This window comes from Lutra lutra, chromosome 8 (assembly GCF_902655055.1).
Source record: "Lutra lutra chromosome 8, mLutLut1.2, whole genome shotgun sequence".
NCBI classification, from domain to species: Eukaryota; Metazoa; Chordata; class Mammalia; order Carnivora; family Mustelidae; genus Lutra; species Lutra lutra.
In genome coordinates this window covers 78,915,226-78,922,033 of record NC_062285.1, presented here as the reverse complement: position 1 = coordinate 78,922,033, position 6,808 = coordinate 78,915,226, and the positions used below count along the sequence as shown (strand labels likewise).

General features: G+C 37.1%; 1 protein-coding gene across 1 annotated transcript in view; it reads left to right on the top strand.

Annotated features, from left to right (window-relative positions):
• The first annotated feature begins 1,601 nt into the window (after positions 1–1,601).
• Positions 1,602–6,808, top strand: part of ERGIC2 (ERGIC and golgi 2) — a 45,585-nt gene continuing 40,378 nt past the window's right edge. Inside the window, exon 1 of the mRNA XM_047740143.1 lies at positions 1,602–1,713. The gene's annotated coding sequence lies outside the window, so the exon portion shown is untranslated. The remainder of the gene's footprint in view (positions 1,714–6,808) is intronic.

Here is a 6,808-nt window from a genome sequence, read left to right as displayed (position 1 = left end):
TAAGTATTCACCCCTCTTTAAAGTTAAGCCGAGGTTCAGTCTTCAGGAGAAATTAATTTTGTCTTCATTTAGTAGCTTGGAAGATGGTGAGTTGTTTTTTAAATAAGCAGGATCAAATTAGTCAGTTTTGCAGTACAGGGAAATCCAACTTTTACGGGAGAGTTATTACCCTGAAAGTAAGTAACTCTGGAGACCAGCAATCAGGTGTAACTAAGTGAACAACAGCCAGCTTTCATCTATGCAAGAACGCACATTATCTTAGACCCACAAAGAAGAAAGGGCTGCTGGTACCTTTGGGCAAAGGTAAAGAAGCACTTTAGATATTTATTAACTCACTTGATCCTCATAACAATTATATGAGATATTATCATGCCATTTTGCAGGTGAGGAAGCAGGATGAAATAATGTGCCCAGGGTCACATGCTAGTAAATGGTTCAACTGGAATTTTAACCCACGAAATTCCAGCCCCAGTGTCTACCCTCTTACCCACTACAATAAACTTCTTAAATATGGGAAGTCCTAACGCTGACATGAAAAATCTGGAAATGAAACTGCATCAGTGGAAACACTTGATCTACTTTTATTTTCCGGGATAGTTTCAATTCAGTGAAATTTTGTATTTCAATAAATGTTAATTCACTAAATAAAATGGTGTGACTTGCTCCTTCCAATGGCAGTTTAGTAATGTCAAGATTTCTCTGCCTCTCCCAGCTTTCTGACGATGGGTAAATCATTTAATTGCCACTTGACTCAATTTCTGTATTATTGATAAATAATGGTTTACCAACAATCTTTATACACTTTTAAGGATTAAATAGGATTAGGCAAGTAAAGCTTTAAAACAGTGCTTACGCGGGGGGGGGGGGGGGGGGGGGGCGGGGAACGCAGTGCTTGTTGTATAAACATTAGTTATTATGCCTTTTAAGACTTTTTTGGTCAATAAATCACAAAACTAAAATTTCAATGTTTTATTGGAAAATCTGATTACAGCTGGGCTTACTCTCTCACAGTTTCCATTTATCCTTTCTTTCCATATTCCCCTTTATTATCTCTTATACTACAAAAGGTTAGGAAAAGATGAAATATTCATTTTCTTAACAAATATTTGAGTGCATAGGAGGTACTGGCATTATAAAGGTGATGAAGACAGATGTGGTTTCTTAGGGAACTTACTATCTGGAAGTCAAGAGAAACACTATTCTTAAAAGCATTACCTAGGTCTGGAAAAGTAAATCTAAACGTTCTTGACGGGAAGAAAATGAGGAGGCTAAAACAGAAGGCACAAAACGTGGTGCAGATTGGAGACGTGATACTCATCAGGGTTGCAAATGACAAATCCTGCTCCCAAGTTTCACATTAGCAACTAAGTAACGTGTGAGGAGTTGAGATTCCTTCTGTGGCCGGTAGCCATCGTTCCGAAGGTAACCCAGCCCTTGCTGGAGAAGCTGATTGCTTATTGGCCACGTGGTTACACCTAAACTACGTTTCAACCTGCGTTCTGTTTAGCCACACCCTTTCACCTTAACCACACCTCTTGATTCACGAAGCTCTTCGTCAGCAAAGGAAATATCGCGAGAAGTCTACATTGCCTCCCATTTGACGTTTTCAGCGGTAGTTGTCGCTTTTATTCTCGCGATATTTTCGGGTAAGCGGGAGCCCGGGCGACCCGGGCTTCTGTGAAACATGGCGGTCGGCTGATTCCGTAACACAAGGTAAAATACTGAAACCCTGTTGGGTGCTGTTTTCCCGATTGTTCCAAGGCTGTTCAGGGCGTGAATGTGGTTAAGGGGGCTGAGAATCTGTCACGAGATTGGCTCCCTGTCTTCATCACTCTCCTTTGGGAAGAGGGCCGGACTGGGGAGCCGCTCCACCTACCCCGGGGGCGTTGCTGGCAGGACCCTGGGTAGCGCTGCGCCTGGGAGACCCCATCTCCCCAGTCCTGTGTCTCTGCGCTATCTTGCAACTTGAAGGAGTTTAAGTGCTTCCCCGATAGCTGCTGACCCTGACCCATTGCTTCTCGCAGTGGGTCCTCTGGTCCTTAGTGGGTCCTCTGGTCCTCAGAGAGAAGGGTCCCGTATTATGAAGACCAGCCAGATCGTGGACCCATTCTCCCGGGTGTCTGGCTCCCCACCCCCATTCAGGAAAATACCAAATTCTTGGCAGCCGGTTGCTCACTTTAAGAAAGACCTAGGTCTTGGCCTCGCCTCGAAAGAGTTTCTAGCGCCGCTTGGGGAAGTGAGAAAGGGGCAGGGCTGGCGAGATGCTGTAGGAGAGAGGTTTGAGTGTTAACTACTTTACTTATAACCTTCTAGGGTTAAGAAAACTTTGGAAGGTAACTTTTTAATTCAAGGTAGAAAATAGCCTTAGGTATAGTAGTATATGGAGTTGATAGGTTATTGAGAAAACTTGTTTAAGTTTTATATTTAGAATTTAGTGCCCTCAACACAACGCAAAGTTACATAGTATCTGTTAAAATGTTTCAAGACTGGCTTTCAGAAGCAGTTAAAGATACATTTAAAAACAAGATTTGTTCATTTGTTTGAAGTTGTATTTAAGTTGTTGCCTAGCCTGATACGTTGAACTCTGGTATATAGCCGTTAAAAGAAATGAGTCAGACTGTTCACTGAAGAATTCAGGAGATGCTTGTTTTGTTTATCGATATCTTTAAATTGATGCAGTTATTCCAGTTGTCCTAGAGGAAAAACATGAAAAAAATAAATTTCATGGTTTGGGGGGAATGGGGAAGAGAGGAGTTTTGTTTTGTTTTGTTTTTGATAATAAACTTTAGTACACAACTGAGTTGAAGTGGGTTGAGGGTACAGATCTTTAAAAAACATATCAAGCTTGAAAGATCTCTCAAAGGAAATCAGACCTAGTCTGGAACATCAAAAGAAAAAAAGAATTAGAAAAAATATATAAATTTATTTTATTTAGGGATTAATGGTTTTATTAGAAGAAATAGTGAAACTTATTTTTAATGACAGTTACATTTAGGCAGTCTGCCAGCTAACAAATACTATTTAACAAGTTTTTCGGTATTTATTCTGATTTTTCCTCTTAATGTCATTAACTTCTTTGTGTTTTAGTTTCCTTGTCTGCAAAATTGGAATGATAACATCTAACTCATAGGATTGTTGGTGAGGATTAAATGAGTGAACACATGCACTTAGAACAATGCCTGTCATACAGTTAACATTCATTCAGTATTCACTCTTGTTATTTAAAAATTTTTGTTTCCTAACTTCGTAGTTACTCACAAGATAATTCCTTGGGGGGCATCTGGGTGGCTCAGTGGGTTAAAGCCTCTGCCTTCAGCTCAGGTCATGATCTCAGGGTCCTGGGATCGAGCCCCACATCGGGCTCTCTGCTCAGCCGGGAGCCTGCTTTCCCCCCCCCCCCCCGTCTGCCTCTCTGCCTACTTGTGAGCTTTGTCAAATAAATAAAATCTTAAAAAAAAAAAAAGGTATTTCCTTGGTACTTAGTCAACATATAGACTGAAGAAGGTGCTTTCTAATGTAATTTCTTTCTGATCCCAAAAGAAATTAAACACTCTTCTTCTATATAGTTAGTATGTCTGTAAACTCCATCTTCCAATGGCTTGCATTCTTAAGCTGTTCTCCTTTCAGTTACTAAGGTACCAATTCCTTCTTTCTACTACTCCATACAGTCTTATTATAGTCTAGGTTAGTGCTGCTCTTGGTGCCCTGTAAACCCATTCTTGTATTTGGAGACATTCATTCTATTATAAATGTATTTCATGTGTCCCTGACCTTTTCCACTTCACTTTTGTACACTTTTATTGAGTAGTTAGTACAGTCAAGCTGTTATTTGAGGAGGATTATATTTATCTTTGCTTCACGTTGCTCCCAGGCACTTCCAAATTGTTGTGTTGCCATCACCCTATAGCCTCTTAGCTTTTCTATCAATTTATATCAACCTCAGTCTATTCATGATACTATTAAATAACCTTAGATACTATACCACTTTCCTCAAGGATTTTAAGATAAATTTCAAATATCCTACAAATCTTTGCATTTCTTTTGAGAATTAGAAACATTTACCAATTGACTCATTTTTATCTTTGTTAGAAACTGTGAGGTAGCCATTATGCCTCCCTACCTCCTTTAAAAGTAAAATGTAATAGATACTGGGATGTTGAGGATCTTTCCAAATTTGTGACATGGCTAGTAAGTGACTAGATATTAACCCACGTTTTTTTCGGGTCACAAAAGTTGTATTTATACCATCTTACTCAGCTTCTAAGTATACCTTTTTTTTTTTTTTAAAATCACTTAGAATGTTACTATATTTATTTGAATTATGTTGGGATAAATATATTTTTTAATTTTTTATTTTATTTACTTTATAAAATATCAGACTTTAATCCAGCAATACCAATAATTACATTAAAAGAAAATGGATTAAATACTGAAAGGGCAGATAGTAAACGACTGGTTTTAAAAAGCATATTCCAGGGGCGCCTGGGTGGCTCAGTGGGTTAAGCCGCTGCCTTTGGCTCAGGTCATGATCCCAGGTCCTGGGTTCGAGCCCCACATCGGGCTTTCTGCTCAGCAGGAAGCCTGCTTCCTCCTCTCTCTCTCTGCCTGCCTCTCTGCCTACTTGTGATTTCTCTCTGTCAAATAAATAAATAAAATCTTTAAAAAAAAAAAAAAAGCATATTCCAACTAAATGCTGTCTACAATATAGGTACGCTAAAAAAGACATACAGAGATTAAAAATAAAAGGATGGATGATCACATCATCCATCTAACAGGAGTTAGATTTAAAAAACTGTTATGGCTATATTAATATAAAACAAGGTGTAATTCAAAACAGGGAGTATTACAAGAAATAAAGAGGTTGTTACAAAATAATAAGCTCAGTCAATAGAATGCATAACAAGCTTAAATATGTATCTAATAAAAGATCAAAAAATATTAAACAAAAACTGATGGAAGTAAATGGAGAAACAGATAAATCTGTAATCATAATTGTAGTGTTAAACACCCTTTCATAGTTACTAATAGAACAAATATATTAAAACAATACAAATATACAGGATGTGAAAAACATTACCAGTCATTATCAGACATTAACATAAACCTACAAAAAAACCAAATTCTTGATAGGTGCAAATAGAACATTCACCAAGATAAAGCATGTACCAGATATACAATAAATCTCAGTGGACTTCAAAAAACTGAAATCTTACAGAATATGTTCTATGACCACATGGAATTTAATTAGAAAATAATAAAAATAAGATATTTAAAAATTTCTCAAATATTTGGAAATAAAGCAACACATCTCTAAATAAACATAACTGGAAAAAATCACAAAGGTATTTTCAACTGAATAACAATAAATGTAAAACATATCAAAATTTGTGAGCTTCTGTGAAGCAGTTCTTAAAAGGAAATTTATACATTTAAGTGTCAGTATTGGAAAAGAAGAAAGTTATAAAGTGAAGTATTTAACTTTACATCTTAAGAAAGTAAAAACAAAACAAAACAAAAAACCCAAAAACCCCATAAATTATATGCAAAGCAAGTAGAAAAAAGGAAACAATAATGAACAGAAGTCTATGACTGACAGAGAAATTAAACCCAAATTTGGTTCTTTAAATAACTTATAAGCCTGATAATCCTCTATGAAGACTAATGAATTTTTTTTTATTAATTTTATTTTTTTTAAACATATAATATATTTTTATTCCCAGGGGTACAGGTCTGTGAATCGCCAGGTTTACACACTTCACAGCCCTCGCCATAGCACATACCCTCCCCAATGTCCATAACCCCACCCCCCTTCTCCCAACCCCCTTCCCCCCGCAACCCTCAGTTTGTTTTGTGAGATTAAGAGTCACTTATGGTTTGGGGATAAATAGTTTTAAAGACAACATGAACGCTATTGTAAAAAGTCTACGTTTTAAAGTGAAAAGAATAAGTACTTTTGGAGGGATATCTAGTATATGTCAAGTGAAACTAAGTTATCTTTCATAATAAAACTTTAGTGTAAAGTATTTTAATGCAATATAATCAAGTAATTTAAAGTTACAGATAAGTTTTGCTTTTTGTTTCTGAAGTTCACTGATGGCCTGAATAATATCTGTCCTGTGTCCTTTCTCATTCTTACTAATGGCTTGTGTGAGTTTCATAGGGCTGCTGTAGCAAAGTACCATAAACTGGTTGGCTTAAAAACCTCAACATGTATTCTCTCAGAGTTCTGGAGCCTAGCTGACTGAAATTAAGGTCTCAGCAGGGCCGTGTTCCCTCTGAAGGCTCTGGGAAATAATCCTTTCTTGTTTCTTGTAGCATCTGGATAATCCTTGGCTCTTCTTGGTTTTTGGGTGCATCCTTCTAATCTCTGCCTGTCTTCATGTGGCATTCTCTCCTGGTTACATGTCTTCACCTGGCCTTCTTACAAGAACACCAGTCACTGGATTTTGGGCCACCCTAATCCAGTATGATTTCATCTCAACTAATTACATCTTCAAAGACCCAAATATTTCCAAATAAGGCCCATTCACAAATACCAGGATTAGGACTTCATTGTCTCCTTTTAGAGAACACACTTCAGCCTGCAACATGGTCATATGTGTTAACCAATTAAATATTTCTCAGATTGCCACGTATGTATTAAACATAGAAGTTAGCTCATAAAATGTGGGTAGCAGGAGTAAAATTGTTTCTCCATTTTTATTTGGAGAAGTAGTTAAACTTAAGCAGACTAAAAGGTATCATGAATTCTGTGTTTTAATTTTGGCAAAGCATCTCATAGTCTCATTATATTCAGATGGATGCAATG